General features: G+C 42.3%; 1 protein-coding gene across 5 annotated transcripts in view; it reads right to left on the reverse strand.

The window, feature by feature from the left end:
- Window positions 1–19,321, reverse strand: part of PAPPA (pappalysin 1) — a 310,893-nt gene that overhangs the window by 30,286 nt on the left and 261,286 nt on the right. For 2 of the 5 annotated variants that reach the window (XM_082470403.1, XM_082470407.1), the window contains one exon: window positions 1–19,321. This exon is cut by the window's right edge and continues 10,826 nt beyond it. The gene's annotated coding sequence lies outside the window, so the exon portion shown is untranslated. The other 3 variants (XM_082470406.1, XM_082470404.1, XM_082470405.1) reach the window with 3 other exon arrangements.

The following is a 19,321-nucleotide window of genomic DNA, read 5'->3' on the forward strand; positions in this document are numbered from 1 at the left end:
CTCTGTTCAGGAGACAAGGCCAGTGCCAAGTCAGGCCGGCCTCCCCAGGCAGTTCTGTAGTCCAAATACCAGCCAGGTTGCGGCTCACCAGGTTTTACGATCGGGGATGACGTAGTTTCTCTACTTGCTTGCAAGCTATTCAGCTCCACAGTCAACGCACAGCCTTCCATGGGCGGAGCAGGAGCCCAGCGTTGAGAGGGACTGTCTGAGGGGATCAGCAAGGCTGGCCCTGCCTGCTTGGAAAGTAAAATATGACTCATTGGCTGCGTGGCCTTGGGCAAATGTCTTCCCCTCTTCGTGTCTTGATCTCCCATGTAATAGAATTTGGAGAATTGGATTGAAACGTCCAAATAGCCTGAGAGCTTAGGAGAAATACAGATTTTTAGTCCCCATTTGTTGAGATTCCAATCGAGTGAAACTTGGGAGAGCCCTGGGAATCTGTATTTTTGCATGAGCCAGGGTGACTTCGATGCATGCCATGTTTAAGAACCACAGGTCTAGATGATTTCCAAGAACCTTTCCAACCACAGCACAAAGAGTCTGTGAGCTTACACAGAGAATTCACAGAGTCCCAATCTCATCTTTAGATATTGTAATAGTAGGTGTGCAGCTGGAAGAATGGACTCTTCTGTTGGGGCTTAAGAGAATAGAGTAGGGACCAGAGGTTTGCCCAGGGAGACTGGTTTTGTCTCCATATGAAGGGCTGTTTTTTTCGTGAGGTGGTTACCTTCCCATAACTAGAGAGGTACAAATTGAGAGTCAACCAGGTTGAGATTCAAGTCTCTGTGATGAGGGGTAAATAACTACAGAAAGAGGTGTTAAGGGATAGAGTCATTCTGAGGAATGAATAGGGGTCTTTAGAGTCAGGCAAACTTAGATTTAAATTCCAGCTTCACCAAGCATGGGAATTGTATAGACCTGAAGCTAGATTTTCTCACCAGAAAAACAGGAATCACCAGATTCACCTACCTCACTGGGACATTGTAGGGAACACATTATAAATAAATAAGAAAGGGCCTGGCACGGAGCTTGGCACACAGTAGGTGTTCAAGAAAGGCATGTGGTTTGCTTTTGCTTTAGTTTTCACTTGCTCATTCCTTTGGCGTCACTATTAGTTCCAGGAAAACCTAACTTCAGGGAGAAAGAGCGTCTCACCCAACCACACGATCTGTTACATAAGAAACTGGGTCTTGTGCTAAAAACAAAATCAACAAACAAAAACAGAATAAAGGATGATTATTGGACAGCAGAGGTTTCCTTAGTTGGTTGGGGGCAGGGGGCATGGGCCTCCGATGAGAATTGTTTGCCCTCGTTCCTTTTAAGTGTTCAAGTGAAACTTCCAGTTGGGGACGGGTCAAGCTCAGAGCCCGCTCAGCACATCTGTAATTGGGTTAATGGTATTTGGACTTGTTTAATCTATTTGTCCCAGTATCAGTGGACTGTAACAGTTACAGAACACGCTGCAGTCCTTGACGCTGGGCAAAAACAACGTAATATTTCCAGGCAGCAGGGACACAGGCAAGAGTGGCATTCCCTAGCCTCCTTCATTATCCCAGTCACTCCACGGTGCAATTTCATGTTGAAGCATCACCATGTTGTGCCCCTGTTCGTACCATTACTTTTTGTCTCATGCCTTATATGTAAGTAACACCAAGTTGCTTGAAATTCCTTGCCCATTCCTTATTTTTCCAGACCTCCGTAACTTTACTCATCCTGCTTCCGTGAGTGTGCATACTCTGGCTGTCTTTATTCGTCTGCCTGAGTCTGTTAGGTAGTTGCAATGTCTTTTTTGGCTGTTCAGCAACAGTTACTCCTTCTCAGCAACACCCTGATTGTTTTGGAAGGAAAGGGTGGGAACCACCCCCCTGGGTATGGTCTTGGTGGAACGTAAATTGCAGTGTTATATTCTCCCACGACTGATGATTCCTCTCATAATCTAGGCAGAGGTGCCAACTAGAGCCTCACTCTCAGGACTCTGAGTCTTGAGCAGAGTGATGCAAGAGAGGAACAGTGGGGGGTTAGCCGCGGAGCCTGGATGAGATTTTGGAGCTCTTCCTGCTACTGAGCCCCTGACCCCACCTGGCTTTCTAGCTCTTTCAAGTCTTGTTCTCCAGCCTTCTTTTCTGCACAGGTGGAAACCTGTGGACCAAGCTCCCCCAAATGCTCATGATGAGTTCTCCTTGTGTCAAATTCTGTTGCTGCCGCTTGCCATCTATGAACCCTGGCATGGATATTCAACCATGACGCAAGAGCGTTTTCCTTGGGAAGCCTTCCTTGAACTCTCACATATAGGGCTCATGTATTCATTCATGATATTCCTATGCAGGACCTACTACGTGCTTGGTCCTGGGCTGGGCTCAGGCAACACAAAAGCTAGGTACCTGCCCACTCCTCTGAGATTCCTCAAGTGCCAGGGATCCCATCTATGTTAGCCCTGCCACAGCAGTTCAGAGAGCTCTGGGTTTTCTGACTGTCTCCCCTCCAGGCTGTGTGATCTTCAACAGCCGGGCAGTGCTTCATTCACCTCGGGGCCTCTGAGGCCCCGCACGGTGCCTGGAGCATCCTTGATGCTAAATAAATGTGTATTGAACAGAACTGACTTACTCTGGGGGACTCCCTGCAAAGCAGTTTCAGCCTTAAATCCAAAACTGCTTTGAGAACTAACCTAGATGGTGGTGTATTTCGGAAAGCAAATAGGGAAAAAAGGTTGGGAAAAAAAATTGCAATGGTTGTGTGCTTCAATTCAATGAAGCACTCTTTTGCTGTTGGTCTGTTTTTAAAAAATCACATTCTAACAGTAGCCATGACCCACTGAGGGCTTTGGTGACTGGATGGAAAGATTTAATCGAGGGGTTCTAGTAAAAATCCCAGTGAAAGGGATTCCCATTCCCCCTCTCTCTCCACACCCTTCTCTCTTCCCATAAGAAGCCTTAATGGACCTTCACTGCAACTCCAACATGATGGAAATTACAAAGAGATGGAATTTCCACGTTGGGCAGAGAACAGAGGAATGATATTCTTCTTGCTCCAACTCTGGAACTGGCAAGCTGCCCCTGGGTGGGAGAAAGTGAGGGCAGGAACTAGAGCAGGAGGGAAAAGGAGGCAGAGGCTGAGATGATGGAATACCAGGCCTCCAGATGTTTGCTCCTTGCAGATGTGCCCGTGATGGCATGGCCCACACATCTGGGAGATAATCATCCCCATGGCTGTCATCTGGAGAGCACTTTACAGGTTATGAAGCCCTTTCACTGTTGTCTCTAATCAGACTCCCACAGCAAAGTGGGCAGAACAGATATCACTGTCCCCATGTGACCAATGAAGCTCCTAAAGTTGTCACATGCCCCTGCTTAGGCAGTGATGACAATAGCAATGACAATGATAATAATGGAAGACAACACTTACAAAGCACTTACTACGGGCCAAGCACTGGTCTGTGCATTCTGCATACGTAGTACTCGTTATTGAATCTACATGGCATTTCTGCAAAATGGCTTTTTTTTTTTAATCCCCACTTTATAGACAAGGAGAATGAATCACACCAGGTTCTAGCAGTTGACCCAGGATCACACAGAGAGCCAGTGGCAGAGCCAAGATTCAAGCCCAGGAAGTTTGCCTCCAAGATCTATGTTCTAAACCATTATTTCATGTCTGCCTGCCTGTCAAAGCAGGGCATAGAAACAGGTCTGACTCCTAATTTCACTTCAATGCTGATAGCGTTGTGTAAAGATAAAAGTATGATTCGGGGGGGAGACATTCATTCATTCACTCAAACATGTGCTAGGCGACTACAACATGCCTGGCACTGGGTCAGACAGTGGGGACAGAGTTGAGGGAGAGTGGTCTCACTGCCCCGTCCCACTGGTTATAAGTGCCATGAACATCATGACCACTCTGTCTCTAGCTCCTGAAACATGTTGGGTGCTTAATACATAGTGTTGAATGAACGTGTTGTTCCCTCTCTTGAGTGGTTCACAGTCTAGAGGAGAAAGACTTATAAGTGAATATATACTCATTTTTATAATATATAATTATAATTGCAGTATACATGTGTTTATATATACATACACACACACACACACACAACACATATATATATTTATATATATGGGAATGTAGAGAGCTACAGTGTGTACTGGAGATGGAATGGAGGAACACGAGTGTGGGAGGTTACTGGCACCGCCAGTAGTTCAACACACCTGAAAACAGAGAGGTATTACAGGTGGAGCATCATGAGATAAGGCTGGACATGTAAGCCGTGATGTGTCCTGAAGAGCTGGGCATTATTTGATAGGGTTGGGTTCAGCAAACTTTCTTTCAAGGGTCCTACAGTAAATATTTTAAGCTTTGTAGGCCATATGATCTCTGTTGCAGCTACTTACCTCTACTTCAAAAGTAGACATAGATGGTATGTCAGCGAATGAGCATAGCTGTGTTCCCCCCAAAAATTATTTACAAAAATAGGTGGCGGGCTATATTTGTCCTGGGGCTGTAGTTTGCTGATCCCTGTTGCAGGGTGTTGGGTGCTCTTGAGGCCGTATGATCAGATTAGGTGTCCTGCATTCATCCCTTAAGTATTTCTTGAACACCTACTATGTACCAGCTATAGTAGCAGTTCCTTCACTCTTGTTGCTTACAGACTGGAGGGACAGAAAGAGTCAGTCCCCACAGCCTGGCAAGTGCTGTGATGGACTGAAACAGAGGGGGTTGTGAGGTTGCAGAGAGAGGCCCTTAAACCCAAATTTGAAAGGCTGAACACGCACCACACTACTCCAAGGAAATAATATTTGAACTCTGGCCCAAAGGATGAGTAAAAGTAAATGAACTGAAAAAATGTTCCGGATAAATAAGGGCTGGGTAGAGATAGAGGACGTTCAAGGCTAGAAGGCCTGGGAGGAGTTCAGTGTACCTGGAGCGTGGATTGTGGTAGGAAGAGCAGCAAGAATTGAGGCTGAATATTAAGTATTCGTTCGATCAGTGACACCCAATAGAAATATAGTGTCAGTCATGCACGTGATTTTAAAATTTCTAGTAGCCACATTAAAAAAGTTCAAAAGAAATGAGTGAAATTAAATTTAATAATGCAGATGGTCCCCGACTTACGATTTTTTGACTTTAAGATGGTGCAAAAGTGATAGACATTCAGTAGAAATGCTACTTCAGGTTTTGAATGTTGATCTTCTGCTGGGCTAGCGATATGCGGTCCGATCCTCTCTCGTGATGTTGGGCAGTAGAAGCCGCAGTTCCCAGTCAGCCACAGGAACATAAGGGAAAACAACCAATACACTTACAATCATTCTGGACGCAGACAATCATTCTGCTTCCCACTTTCAGTACAGCATTCAATCAATTACATGAGATATTCAACACTTCATTATAAAATAGGCTTTGCGTTAGATGATTCTGCCCACCTGTAGGCTAATGTAACTGTTCTAATCACATTTTTTTTTTTTATAAATTTATTTATTTATTTTTGGCTGTGTTGGGTCTTCGTTTCTGTGCGAGGGCTTTCTCTAGTTGTGGCAAGCGGGGTCCACTTTTCATCGCGGTGCGCGGGCCTCTCACTATCGTGGCCTCTCTTGTTGCGGAGCACAGGCTCCAGACGCGCAGGCTCAGTAGTTGTGGCTCACGGGCCCGGTTGCTCCGCGGCATGTGGGATCTTCCCAGACCAGGGCTTGAACCCGTGTCCCCTGCACTGGCAGGCAGATTCTCAACCACTGCGCCACCAGGGAAGCCCTTTAATCACATTTAAGGTAGGCTCGGCTAAGCTGTGATGTTTGGTAGGTTAGGTGTATTAAATGCATCTTCAACTTACGATGACATTTTCAACTGATGATGGGCTTATAGGACGTAACCACATCATAAATCAAGGAAGATGTGTATGTTTTATTTAATGCAAAATATTCAAAATATTATCCTTTCAACATGTGATTAATAGAAACAATTATCAAAATTATTTATTTTTTTGGTGCAAAGTCACTAAAATCCAATGTGTATGTTCCATGTGTGGCACATCTCAATTCAAACTCACCATGTTTCAAATGCTCAGTAGCCACATGTGGCTAGTGGCTACTGTGTTGGACGGTGCCAGGCTAGATCACGCAGAGCGATCTGGGCCGTCGATGGAGTCTGGTCTGTAGCATAAGTGCAGTGGGATTTTTATGTATCATTCTGGTAGCAGGATAGCCTGTTATCTTTTGGTTTGCAGCTTCCTTCTGACCAATTGCCTTAGGATAAGAAGCTCAAAAAGAGAAGCAGAAAGCAGAAGAAAGGAAGAGGGGGAGCATGGCCAACTCCAGGTGGTAAGGAAAAGGAGAGTGTGTGGCTTTATTAGAATACCTGTGAAAATTGAAAAGAATAGAACCAAATTTCCAACTGACCTAGACAGGTGATGGTCAGGAGGTCAGATGTCTGGGATATCCTGTTCACAGAATGAGGAGTCGAAGCCCACACGTCCAGTCAATCATCAGCTCTGTTAACTACCTGATAACCAGCAGCCCTTTCATTCGGAACCTGAGGATGTCAAGAGAGGGAAGGCAGGTCAGTCCAGGAAGCCACTTCGTTCCCCTTGCTGCCAGTTGGAGGTCCAGACTGCAGAACCTGTCCCAGCCTGCGGCACAGAAGCTTGGCACTCCCTCACATCTGAGCCTCTGAGGGCTGAGACCCATCTTCCAACTGAAACTCACTAGATGGCCTGGGTGGGTGGGCTAGTCTTAGTTACAACAGTCCCTTCTCAGATGCTCAGATGTCCTTCCGTTTGCCCAGTTCCCCATCTGCCATCAACACTTTAAGCATAGGCTTCTACTTGATTTTCCATACTTGACTCTATTCAAATACAGGCAATTGGGCTGTGCTAAGTGTTGGAATTACTGATCATTTTTTAAAATCATGTTTCTGTCTCTAACCACATGCTTGTCTTGGTTAAGTCTGAGCAATTGGACGTCTTCAGGGCACCTTTTTTAATGAAAAAATGAAAAAGGTTGGTAATATAATTTTTGTGTTAGCACACTTTACCGAAGTGCTGAAAATTTTTGTTTTCTCCATTCGTTTAGTTACAGCCTGGAGTTTGTATCACTAACTGGGTTAACATGTGTTTTCTTCATGAATGGTACCTAAAACTCAGGCTCTGTCCATATTTATTCATGTCTTCCTCAAACAACCCCAGAAGACCTATGGTGAGCCAGGAGATACAGGTTGAATGGGAAGCAGCTTGTGTGTTTGGAGAAATGGAAGAAGTAAATGGACAATTAGTGTAGTATGGTTGAGGCAGTTTGGGAGGAAATAGGGGCTGGAGGGGACTCACAGGTCTGCCAGGCTGGGTTGAGCTTGGAGAAGGCTTCCAGGAGCATCATCGGACATAGTTATGTTGGGGGTTCAAATTCAGATTTCAGCCCTTAATGGTCTTAAGACCTCGGGAAAGTTATTTAAAAGTTCTTGCCTCAATTTCCTCATGTATAAAATGAGAATACTGATAATTGTATCTATTTCAACGGACTATGTGTGTGCTAAATAAGTGAGTGCATAGTACTTAATTCCGTGTCAGGCATGTAGTGAGCCTGCAATCAGTGTAAGCTATAATACTAACTATTAATACACTTATCTAAGCTGAGACTTAAAGAATGAATAGCAGTGAGCTCTGTGTAGTTAAGGGAGAGTGTTCCAGGTAAAGAGCAGAGCCTGAGTCCAAAGCTCAGATCTAAGAGGACATGGCACTTTAGAGTAACCAAAGGAAGTTCAGTTTGGCTGGAGCATAAAGTGAGTGGTGGGTAGGTGGTGGCGGGGATGGGAGCAAAAGACAAGCCTTGCAAGGAAGGCAGAATCTAAAACTTTGGGCAGCTGTATCCTTGAGAGGTGAGCCTATTTCCAAATCTCAGGCTCTGAGACAAATTTACAGGTGAATGGAGTCCCGATAACTGATGCTTTGTATGTGTTAACATGAGTTACAGGAGAACTGCAGATGTTTGAGATGAAAGCATTTGGCAGGGAGCTTCATGGAAAATATTTTTAAAGTATCAACACAGAGAAAAATTAGTAATGGCTCGACAGAAAGCTATTCCCCTAGTGGAAGAGAAATATCAAGGTTTTGGGTTTGGGTCTTGGATGGTGCACTAAATGTCTGGAAACTAAGTTTTCTCCTTGGCTCCTTGGGAAGAGGTTTTGAAATTGGTCCTTGGGAATTCTGCCTCCCTGGCCTGTGCTTAGAGAGAGAGAGAGAGAGAGAGAGAGTGAGTGTGTGTGTGTGTGTGTGTGTACAGATGAATGGATGTATGGACACACTGTGTCTGTCCAGGAACTGGAGAAAATGAGATGTCTGGTTACTTCTTGTCCTACACGTGGTCTGTGTTACCTCGGTATGTTTTTAATCCTGAAAAGGAATGTGTTTGTTCAGTGCAAATGTATTGAGGAGAATGAGCTGCTGCTTTTCCTTGCAAAGCCCAGACAGGTTCCTGGTAGGAGCCACAGGGGAGGACCCCGCCTCCTAGACTAACTTTTGTCAAAGGACAACATCTGTGCGCTCCCTCATACATTGAAGAAGGAAGAGGAAATGAGGGAGACAGTATAGGGTCCCTGAAGTCAGAGGAACCTGAGGTTTTCTCAGCCAGACTACCCTTCCTTCTCTTTTCTGAAGCCTTACTTGTTCTTCAAGGCTCATCTCAAGGCTGCTCGAAGAAGCCTTCTGGGTTCTTCTCCAGCCCCATCTCCTCTGATTGCCCACGTGTTGACAATATTCTGACTTAAATTCCTCACCATGCGTTCTCCCACCAGCATTCTCCTCCCTCTGCCTAGAACCCCCTTCTCTCCCTTCTTGGTCTTCATGTTCGAAGCTCCATTTGATCATCACATTCTTATCCTCAAGCCTGAGTCTCTCTCAGTCTTGGCCTTTGACATTAGAAAACATGTGTTTCCACTCTCATGTCTTTACCAATAGACCGGGAACTCCCTGAGAGCGGGGGCCATGTGGTGTTTACTTTATCCCTTTAGAATCCTCGTCACCTAGCAGAGTAGGTGTGTGAGTATATGGACGGTTGAGGGATTGGATCTGTGGTTCTCAAAGTGTGGCCCCTTGATCAGCAGCAATGTGTCTCATGGAAAGTTTTCAGAAATGCACATTCTTGGGCCCTACTCCAGCACTACTGAATCAGAAGCTCTGGAGTGGGGCCCAGAAATCTTAACAAGCCTTTCCGGGGATTCTGATGCACGTGAAAGTTTGAGTGCCACGGGTCTAGAAAAAGGGATTGGACCGCTGTGCTGAGAACACCACTGTTCCTAAGACGTTCTGCTAACACTAGCTTCAGTAGAACTCAGGGACATCATGAACTATGGACAAAAAGTTCTTTACTCTGTGAGGAAGCTAATTTGGGGAACTCTCTGGGCAGTTTTCTGTGGATTTAAACTGTTAAAAGAACTCATGCAACCATCCTTGTCTGTCATGACACACATCCTCAGCACTCAGTTCTCCTTTTCTAGGAAAAATGAATTGCTACTGATTTGACCCCTCACGGCCTTTCTACCTTTTCTGGCTACATTTGGCCCCTAAAAATCCTGGATTATCCAGTTGTCCATGGCAAGTGTGTGTATTCTAAGTAAATCATACCACTTTTTTTTTCCCCAGTAGCCATCAATATCAAAATAATCACCGATGCTATCCTACTATTTCCTACAACTCTCTTGATCCCAGCTGCTTTTTTCCATTATTTCCCATCACAGCCAGATCATTTCTCACCTGGGCCACTGCTCCAGCCTCCCATTTGGTCTCAGCACATCCTGGTTCGCCCCTGCAACCCTTGTTCTACACAAAGCGGTCTACCTCAAAATTTAAATTTGTTTCTTACATCCCTTTCCCTGAAAATGTGCATGTCTGTCCATCACCCTCAGAATAATGTTCAAACTCTTTAGTGCTGTACCAGAGCCCAGTGAATTCCTGCCCGTTTCCCTGAGCTTTGCCACCCTGGAGTATTCAGGTCCAACTTCCCATGGTCAGTATCCACATCTCTTTGCCTGAGAGCCTTTTATGATGGCCTGAATCTATGCTTCCCACCAGCACGAAGTACAAATGTGCTGAAGGATTAATGTTCCAGGGGAATCCCTTGATGGGAATGACTGGATAAGTACCCCCATTACCTAGCATCTTGGATGCTCTCCACTGGCTCAGAGTTCCCTAAGGGGATTAAGCTGTAGTTGCTCACAGTAGTAACATGTTGGATGATACATCCTCTCTTGGCTACCTTCCCATGCTTGTTTCACATCTCCTCTCCTCTACTGTAGCTACTGGGATCATTATACAGATAAACTACTTGCACTTAAATACTTGCCTCGGGGTTTGCTTCTGAAGGAACCCAAACTAAGACACACAATTTCAAAGCTCTTGGCAATTTGGTGTCCATATAACTCTGTCATCAACTAGCACATTTCTTCCCCAATGTGGTTCTTTGATTATTCTTACACCCAATCCAGATTCCAGTAGCCTGAACACTTGCCATTCCCCAAGCAGGCCATGCCCTATTTCACCCTGTTGGTCTTTGCACATAGTGTTAGCTATGCCTGCAACATTTACCATTTTCCCTCTGGGATGGATTCCCCCATTTATGACACTGCACACCAATGAGCTAGTTGCTTGTCTCTCTCTGTATTTGGATAGTACACTCTGTGAGGGCTGTGACTATGGCTGTCTGTCTTGGCCATCACTCTTATCTGTACTTAGTCTAATGCATTACCCATAGTAGTGCTCAATAAACAGTTGTTCAACATGCAATTGAATAAATGAATATCTTTAAAGGTTAATAAATATATTTTGTGAACTATTGCAAATCACTGTTAAGTGATGTGCATATGGAAGGATCTATTTATACTATCATTTCAGCACGGTGACAACCAGAGTTTGTTGAAAGGACTTGGTTACCATCTCTGCAGCCTCTGGGAAGAATTCTGCTTAGCTTGGAGAGCCATGAGTTAAAGAGGGAAGTGAAAGCACTTAGCTAGTCAGGTAGCCTAGGTTGGACGACGCATGGTGCAGCTCCAGAGTAACATGGGGATAAGAAACCTCTCGCTCTCAGTGGTGGACCACAGCCGGCTGTGTGTTCAAGCAGAGAGAAAACAGAGAATCTCAAAAAACCGTGGGCCTTGACTGCCTCCAGTCCCCCTTTATTTTATCTCTAGGCATGGAGTTCAGTCGTCCGAGACCCCATAGATCATGCCTCTCATCAAGAGCCCTGTGGGGAGAGCCCAGATACCACGTGGCAGCAAGACAAGTCAGTCAGCAATGTTACCCTGTCCCCTGCTCAGGGGTTCTGGGCCAGTGACAAGTTCAAGTTCCTACTGAACCTTTGTCAGTTTCTCCATCTGTTTAAAAAGAAAAGAAAACAAAAGATCAGATTAGATCAGTTGCTTTTACATTATGTTCTTTAGGATCCCAAAGCTCTAAGGAGTTGTCACTGGGATGATCCTGGTTTTCTTAGAAGAGATAGAAATGGGCTAACTAGGAGGGTCCCTCATCCCCTCTTTGATTAGAGAAGCTCTTTGACTTTTGATATTTCATATAATATTGCACTTGAAGAATGGATTGCATGGCCAAAGAGTTTGAAAATCATTGACTGACGTGATTACATCTGAGCCAACCTCCCAAGAATATGAAGCCCAGAGAAGTAAAAGGCAGGCATCAAAATCGGATCGTTGGTGGCAGGGGTGCATTATCATTACATGGAAGCTCCTTGGGTAAAGCAGATGAAAAACTGCTCCAGCTCTGTTTGGGGTAGGATGTGGTTCCCCAGGGAATGAACTCCAGTCTTCTGGCTGCTTCTGCACCCACTTCTCCATGGCACTTTTCACAGTTCCATCACAGCACTCACTCTGAGAGCAAAGGACACAGATCAGCTCATTTTATCTGCCTCTTGGTCATCATTATCCCCAGTATCCGGAGGAGGAATCAAGAGTCCCAGAGGTGAGATAGCTTGTCCATGGTCCCAGTGCTATAAAGCAGGACAGCAGAACTGGAACCCAGGAATCCTAACTTTTCATTCTTCCACAATACCAGCACACATTGCTTCTCTTCCCCACACTTTGGGGAAGAGAAGGGTCAAGCTTTGTTGTATTTTAAAGAATCGTTGCTAATTTGGGGAAAAAACGTGGGTGCCACTTCCTGCTGAAGTGGGGTCTTTTTCCGCTTTCAATTCTTTTAGAAAAAAATGTCTTCTTTCTAATGGAGCATTTTTGCCAGTGGATCTTTTAAAAAACTTTTATGTTGACTTATAATATACATACAGAAAAGTATGTGCACTTATGGTAAGTGCTTGATGAATTTTCATAAACTGAGTAGACTTGTGTAACCAGTACTCAAATCAAGAAACAGGACATTACCAGCATCCCCAAAGACCCCTTATTGTCCCCTTCCAGTGACTACCCTTTCTACCCTCTGAAGGGTCCCACTATCCTAATGTCTAACAGCATTGAAGTTTTTCTTCTTCCTCTTCTTCTCTTCTCCTCCTCCCCCCTCCCCCTCCCCCTTATTATTATTATTATTAGTGTTGCTATTCATGTTGAGCTGCTTTCATTCTCTTTTTAAAAATAATTTGAGTGAAATTCACATAACAAAAGGAACCACTTAAAACTGAACAATTCAGTGGTATTTAATATATTTATAATCTTGTGCAATCAGCACCTTTATCTAGTTCCAAACATTTCCATCACACCAAAGTAAAACACCTTACCCAGCAATCAGCTTCTCCCCATGTGCCCCTCCCCAAGTCTCTGGCAACCACCAATCTGTGTTATGTCTATATGGATTTATCTGTTTTAGGTATTTCATACGAATAGAATCATATGTAACATTTTGTGTCTGGCTTCTTTCACTTAGCATAATGTTTTGGATGTTCATCCACTTTGTAGCATGTATCAATACTTCATTCTTTTTTATGGCTGAATAACATCATTTGTTTGTGTATACCACAATTTGTTTATCCATTCATCTATTGATGGACATTTGGGCTGTTTCACATTTTGGCTATTATGAATAGTGCTGCTGTAAACATATGTGTACATGTAGTAGTTTGAATATCTGTTTTCAGTTACTTTGGGCATATATCTTGGAGTGGAATTATGGAATCATAAGGTAATTCTATGTTTAACTTTTTGAGGAACCAACAATCTGTTTTCCACAGCGGCTGAGCCTTTTTTTTTTTTTAAGATTGATTGATTGATTGATTGATTGATTGATTGATTGCCATGTTGGGTCTTCGTTTCTGTGCGAGGGCTTTCTCTAGTTGTGGAGAGCGGGGGCCACTCTTCATCGCGGTGTGCGGGCCTCTCACTATTGCGGCCTCTCTTGTTGCGGAGCACGGGCTCCAGACGCGCAGGCTCAGTAATTGTGGCTCACGGGCCTAGTTGCTCCGCGGCATGTGGGATCTTCCCAGACCAGGGCTCGAACCCGTGTCCCCTGCACTGGCAGGCAGACTCTCAACCACTGCGCCACCAGGGAAGCCCCGCGGCTGAGCCATTTTATGTGACCACCAGCTTATGTACAAGGGTTCAAATTTCTCCACATCTTTTTTTAACTCTCCCATTTTTTAAAATTAAAATTAAATTTTATCCATCCTGTGTCTGCAGTCTTTGGAGAAATGTCTATTCAAGTTAATCGCCCATTCTTAATTGGATTCTCTGTCTTTTTGTAGTAGTTCTTTACGTATTCTTGATAAATGATTTGGAAATATTTTCTCCAATTCTTTGGTAATGTTTTTTGATGTACAAAACTTTTTTTTTTTTTTTTTTTGCTTTCAATGAAGTAAATTTATTTTTATCTTTTGTTGCTTATTCTTTTAGTGTCACATCTAAGGTCCACTGCCAAATCTAAGGACATGAATATTTACTCCTATGTTTTCTTGTAAGAATTTTATGGTTTTAGCTTTTATATTTAGGTCATTGATACATTTTTAGTTCATTTGTGTATATGGTGTGAGGTAGGAGTCCAACTTCATTGTTTTGTATGTGGATATTCAGTTTTCCCAGTGCCATTAATTGTACTTTGCTTATTCTTGTACTTCATAAAATGGAAAGCATATAGTATGTATTTTTTGTGTCTTGCTTCTTTTGTTCAATACCGTTTTTGTGGGATTCATTCATACGAAGTTGTAGATCATTTATTCTTATTGCTGTATAGCATTTCAGTGCATTAAGATGTACTACTTACTTGCCCATGATACTGTTGATGGACATTTGGGGAGTTTCCAACTTTGGTCTATTGTGAATAGTGCTGCTATAAACATTCTAGAACCTGTCTTTTGGTGAACATACATAAGAATTTCTGTTGGTTGCACTTGTAGAAGTGGAATTCCTGGATTTTAGGACCTGCTTATCTTCAGCATTAGATACTGTCATAGCATCTTTTTAATCAAGAAAATACTAAGAGGTCATTGTTTAAATGTCTCTCTTTATGAATGGGTATTCTACCTATTTTTATTGAATATGGGAAGTAAGGCAATGGGGCAGGTAGATATGTGGAAATCGAGTGAGCTAGAAATAAAGGTAACATTTCCCTACCGGGTGCTTTAATTGCCAGCCCAAAGGTTCACTTCACTGTGGACTTCTTCAGTTACAAAATGAAAATTCTATAAATCAACATTGATCCTTTCCAAAAATGGCATAAATGATGCTCTCAAAAGCAGCACCTCTGTGGATAAATTGGAATGGTTTAAACACCCTCCTTCTTTACCTTAGGTAAATTCTGCCTTTATGTCCAGAACTTTCCAGTCTATCCATCACAGAATCACTAACCATAAAAAATCAAAAGGTTCTTAGAAACCTAAATTTCATACTGTTTTTGCAAATGAGTAAAGGGTGATTTCTCAGTAAATGGAGATTTTTTTTCTTTATCAATTTTTTTAAATTGAAGTATAGTTGATTTACAATGTTAATTTCTGCGGTACAGCAAAGTGATTCAGATATATATATATATATATGTAATATATATATATATTTTATATATATATATATAATATATATACACACATGTTCTTTTTTAAAATATTCGTTTCCATTATGGTTTATCATAGAATATTGAATATAGTTCTCTGTGTTAGACAGTAGGACCTTATTGTTTATCCATTCTATACATAAAAGTTTATATCTGCTAACCCCAACTTCCCACTTCATCTCTCCCCCAAGCCTCCCCCCCAACTTGGCAACCACCAATCTATTCTCTATGTCCGTGATTCTGTTTCATAGATAGGTTCATTTGTGTCATAGTTTAGATTCCACATATAAGTAATATCATATGGTATTTGTCTTTCTCTTTTCTGACTTAGGTTGCTAATCTCTAGTTGCATCCATGTTGCTACAAATGGCATTATTTTGTTCTTTTTTATGGCCGAGTAGTATTCCATTGTATATATTGGGTGGGCCAAAAGGTTGGTTTGTTTTTTTCCGTAAGATGGCTCTAGTAGCACTTAGTTGTCTTTAACTTCATTTGAAACAATTTTGTTAGACAGTATGTGACAGTTGTCATATCAGCGTGCATTTAAAAAAAGACTCATCAAAATTGGTGAATTTTTGTGTAGCCATTTTAATATTGAATATGGAAGAAAAAAGGCAACTTTTTTGGCATATTATGCTTTATTATTTCAAGAAAGGTAAAAACACAACTGAAACACAAAAAAAGATTTGTGCAGTGTACGGAGAAGGTGCTGTGACTAATCGAACATGTCAAAAGTGGTTTGTGAAGTTTCGTGCTGGAGGTTTCTTGCTGGACGATGCTCCATGGTTGGGTAGACCAGTTGAGTTGATAGCGATCAAATTGAGACATCAATTGAAAACAATCAATGTTATACCATGTGGGAGACAGCCGACCTACTCAAAATATCCAAATCAGGCATTGAAAATCATTTGCACCAGCTTGGTTATGTTAATCGCTTTGATGTTTGGGTTCCACATAAGTTAAGCGAAAACAACCTTCTTGACCATATTTCCACATGCGATTCTCTACTCAAATGTAATGAAAGTGTTCTGTTTTTAAAATAAATTGTGACAGGCAATGACAAGTGGATACAATACAATAACGTGGAATGGAAGAGATCGGGGGCAAGCGAAATGAACCACTAGAACCACACCAAAGGCTGGTCTTCGTCCAAAGAAAGTGATGTTGTATATATGGTGGGATTGGAAGGGAGTCCTCTATTATGAGCTCCTTCTGGAAAACCAACAATTAATTCCAACAAGTACTGCTCCCAGTTAGACCAACTGAAATCAGCACTCAAGGAAAAGCATCCGGAATTAGTCAACAGAAAACGCATATTCTTCCATCAGGATAACACAAGACCTCATGTTTCTTTGATGACCAGGCAAAAAGTGTTATAGCTTGGCTGGGAAGTTCTGATTCATCCAGTGTATTCACCAGACATTGCACCTTCGGATTTCCATTTATTTTGGTCTTTATAAAATTCTCTTAATGGAAAAAAATTCAATTCCCTGGAAGACTGTAAAAGGCACCTGGAACAGTTCTTTGCTCAAAAAGATAAAAAGTTTTGGGAAGATGGAATTATGAAGTTGCCCCAAAAATGGCAGAAGGCAGTGGAACAAAAGGGTGAATATGTTGTTCAATAAAGTTCTTGGTGAAAATGAAAAATGTGTCATTTATTTTTACTTAAAAACCAAAGGTACTTTTTGGCCAATCCAATATATATCACATCTTCTTTATCCATTCATCTGTTGATGGAATTTAGGTTGTTTCCATGTCTTGGCTATTGTGAATAGTGCTGCTATGAACATAGGGGAGCCATGTATCTTTTTTTTTTTTTAATTTTTATTTATTTAGTTAGTTAGGTAGTTAGTTATTTTTGGCTGTGTTGGGTCTTCGTTTCTGTGCGAGGGCTTTCTCTAGTTGCGGCGAGTGGGGGCCACTCTTCATCACGGTGCACGGGCCTCTAACTGTCGCGGTCTCTCTTGTTGCGGAGCACAAGCTCCAGACGCGCAGACTCAGTAGTTGTGGCACACGGGCCTAGTTGCTCCGCGGCATGTGGGATCTTCCCAGACCAGGGCTCGAACCCGTGTCCCCTGCATTGGCAGGCAGATTCTCAACCACTGCACCACCAGGGAAGCCTGCCATGTATCTTTTGTATTATAGTTTTGTCCAGATACATGCCCAGCAGTGGGATTGCTGGATCATATGGTAACTCTACTTTTCTGAGGAACCTCCGTACCGTTTTCCACAGTGGCTGCACCAACTTACATTCCCACCAACAGTGTAGGAGGGTTCCCTTTTCTCCACACCCTGTCCAGCATTTGTTATTTGTAGACTTTTTTTTTTTTTTGTAGACTTTTTAATGATGGCCATTCTGACCAGTGTGAGGTGGTACCTCATTGTAGTTTTGATTTTCATTTCTCTAATAATTAGCAATGTTGAGCATCTTTTCATGAGCCTATTGGCCATATGTATTTCTTCTTTGGAGAAGTGTCTATTTAGGTCTTGGAGCCTTTTTGTTTTAAAGATTATCATGAGCGTTGTCTTTCCCACACTAACTGGTCAATAGAAGATAGGGTAGTTAGAGAAGTGGACATATTCCGTTCTCCTCATGGGTTTGGGACATGGCCAGTGCCATGTCAAGAACCAAGATTCTGCTAGTCATGGAAGGCAACTTTTGGCAAAAAATGCTCACTTAGCAGCAGTTATGGTACAAATTGTTAACTTGTTCAAGGAGGTGAGGATAGTACAAAGACAATGATATCTCTAATCAGGTTAGGCAAGAGACATTCTGGTCAAGAAGGAGAGTACTGGTTAGGGAGGCAGACCTGGGACTCTGTGGCTGCATGATATGTAGCCCTAGAGGATGTCCTCCCCAACCCAATCTTCAGTTTATTGTTTGACAAATAAACTAAACACAGAAAAGCAAATGTAACATTTATACTGCCACTGTCCTTTCCATTTCCATGATGGGCATCTATGGACGAGGAAAGTTCAGAGAGATGACTTTCCCAAGGTCACATTACCTTTTCTCTGGAGCCTGGATGTGTTATAAAAACCCTTCTCCTCCCAGCACTGCAATCACTACCAGTCAATATGTGTTGAGATTAAGTTAAAACAATTTCCATCCCTGGAGTATTTAAATAATTGGTTTTGGCTTAAACAAACTTAAGATAATCATGAGAAGAGAGAATCAGTGTAATGTAGTGTTTACACTTCAAAGAGATTGGGACTTGATTTGGGGCCACTCACTATGAACAATCACTTAAACACTGAGTCTCAGTTTCTTTCACTTGTAAAAGTGAGACTCATGATCCCTAGAACAGTATTTTTGTGAGAATTAAAAAGAGAAACTAATCTGCTTCCATGTCTTAAAGAAAGACATCCCTTCCTTACTCCCACTCTTGTTGTTATCCTTTTGAAGTACAAGCTAGAAAGTAGAATAATACTGATTTTGTTTTTTAATTTGTCTTCACCCTGGGCCTGTTCAATTTCATGGGCGAGTAACTGAGATTTGTCATTTCACAGAGATGGAAGCAAGTTTAATACACTGTACAACCTCAGGCCTGGTGGTGTAAAAGTGATGTACATTTTCTCCATGTAAATATTGGAGAACTAGGCTGAGTGTATTGTATCCGTCCCCCTACAACCTCACTTCTTCTGAAGAGTGCTGCCTGCCATGGGAGTCATATTTACCCAAGGATGGGGTGGAGAAGTATACTGAGTACCTGCTATGTGACAGCCCCCTGCTGGGTTCTTTACTTAAATTATGATATATTTTCCTTAGGACAGCCCTTTTAGGACAGAAATGATGAATCCATTCTATAGACAAGGCTACTGAAATATGAACAGGTAGAGAACTGCCCAGGATAACATAACATATAAATGGCTGTCATCCCAGATCCCATCTGACTCTATTCTGATGCCTTCCCCAAAGCCGCCTTCTTTGATCTTAAGACATCATCATGATAAAACCACTGAGAGGTCATAAGGAATATTACTTGTATTTCCAGACCTACACACCTGATCACATGGTTTTAGATTTTCAGAGTTCGTGATAGCTGATCCTAGAAAACAGCTAGATTTCCCTGTCCCAATATTTCATTATTTAAAGAGAAATCTAATAGGAACTCTACTTTCTACTCAATTCATCTGTAAACACAAAAATTCTCTAAAAAATAAAGTCTATTGATTGAAAAAAAAATCTAAAATCAGTGAATAGCAGAGGTGTGTAATGACTTACTAGAATCACAGAATGTTAGACACTGAAGATCATTTTGTCTAATTTCACCATTTAATAGAATGCATAAAATCCTCTGTCCACCTACTGTCACCACTTTCATCCAAACAGCCATCATTTCTTTCCTGGACTACACATTG

The sequence above is a fragment of the Balaenoptera physalus genome (genome assembly GCF_965194825.1).
Source record: "Balaenoptera physalus genome assembly, chromosome: 7".
Lineage (NCBI taxonomy): Eukaryota > Metazoa > Chordata > Mammalia > Artiodactyla > Balaenopteridae > Balaenoptera > Balaenoptera physalus.